The sequence below is a fragment of the Tiliqua scincoides genome, chromosome 4, assembly GCF_035046505.1.
Source record: "Tiliqua scincoides isolate rTilSci1 chromosome 4, rTilSci1.hap2, whole genome shotgun sequence".
Lineage (NCBI taxonomy): Eukaryota > Metazoa > Chordata > Lepidosauria > Squamata > Scincidae > Tiliqua > Tiliqua scincoides.
The window spans coordinates 173,442,813-173,444,525 of NC_089824.1; positions in this window are offsets into that span (position 1 = coordinate 173,442,813).

Genomic DNA, 1,713 nt, shown 5'->3' on the forward strand with positions numbered 1-1,713 from the left:
TGGATTTGAACATGGTGCCTGTTATGAACAGACTCTACTTCCAATAGTCAAATGGGCAATAAATGGCTAATGTTATACTAGCAGTGAGAGATGTGTCCTTCAAAGTGCTGTGGTCTAGGGCCTAGGCAGGTCTGGGAAACTTTGACAGCATGTTCTGATTGTGAGAGAGGAAAGCAGACACGACTGCAGAGCTGGCGATTGTATTCATTAAAGGTTATGATGGCCAGCATATCTTCTGCCACAGCTGTTCTGCCCTCATCCTATAACCATAAAGAAATGTACTGCTTACTACTAGCTAAGAATTTTATGACCATGGAGGCTGAGTGCTCAGCTGGCCAGTTTCATGGTGAATACACAAGTTTGCTAAATACAGAGTAATTTACAGTGCACAGAATTTACTTGTCCTACCTTCTCACAGTGAGGAAGACTAAAGCGTAATAAAATATTTAAGAGAAGGTCCCCCACTCCTGTGTGTAATATAGACTGTATAAAATAAAATATGGAGTGTGGATCCTAAAACACACTCATGTCTGAACCAAAGGGTGCTTCTAGTTTAATTCTTAATTAAATATAGAGAAAAGTATATGATCCTATGTGATAGATAACTACCGTATAGCTAAGATGACTGAATGCTCCTCCATACAAAATAATATCCACCTAGAAAATTAGCACCTCAGGCGAAAAAGATTCTCAGACACCTAGTTTTCCTCATTTGGGAATTTATTGTATGGGTGACCATTCAGTCACATGATCCCCATCTGCAATCTGAAGTGATACAACCCATATTCTGGTTAATCACCTCTGTGAAATCAGTGCAATCCTATGCATCCTACTCAGAAGTAAGTCCCACTGAGTTGTTTTTTTTAAACTGATCCCTGGGGGAAGGCCGACAGGAGCCGAGGGGCATCCAGTTCGGGACTCCTCATCCCTATGGGATGAGGATGGGGAGGTTAGAGAACAACAAGACAAAGGCAGGGTAGGAGAAGAAATTGGGAAAGGTAGGGTGATGGGATGTGATAGACGGTTTGGCACAATGAGAGGATGTGGGGACAAAGGAGCAAATAAGCAGCCCATCCTGGGGCATTCCGTGTATAAATGCTTTTATGCGAATGCCCGAAGTCTACGAGCAAAGGTGGGAGAACTGGAATGTCTGGTGACAAGGGAAAATATTGACATAGTGGGCATAACGGAAACCTGGTGGAATGCGGAGAATCAGTGGGATACCGCAATCCCGGGCTATAAACTCTACAGGAGGGACAGGCAGGGGCGTGTTGGAGGTGGGGTGGCCCTTTATGTTAAGGAAGGGATAGAATCCAGCAAAGTAGAGATTGAAGGTGGGTCCGACTCCACCGTAGAATCTCTGTGGGTTAAATTACCAGGCTTGTGCAGCGATGTAATACTGGGGGCGTGCTATCGTCCTCCAGATCAGAAATCTGATGGGGACCTTGAAATGAGGAAACAGATCAGGGAGGTGACAAGGAGGGACAGGGTTGTAATCATGGGGGAGTTCAATTATCCTCATATTGACTGGGTCAATTTGTGTTCTGGTCACGATAAGGAAACTGGATTTCTTGACGTGCTAAATGACTGTGGCTTAGATCAGCTAGTCATGGAGCCCATGACTCATGACATGGAGCCCATGTCCCCATGACAGAGGACAGGTGACTCTGGATTTAATATTGTGCGGTACGCAGGACCTGGTTAGAGATGTAA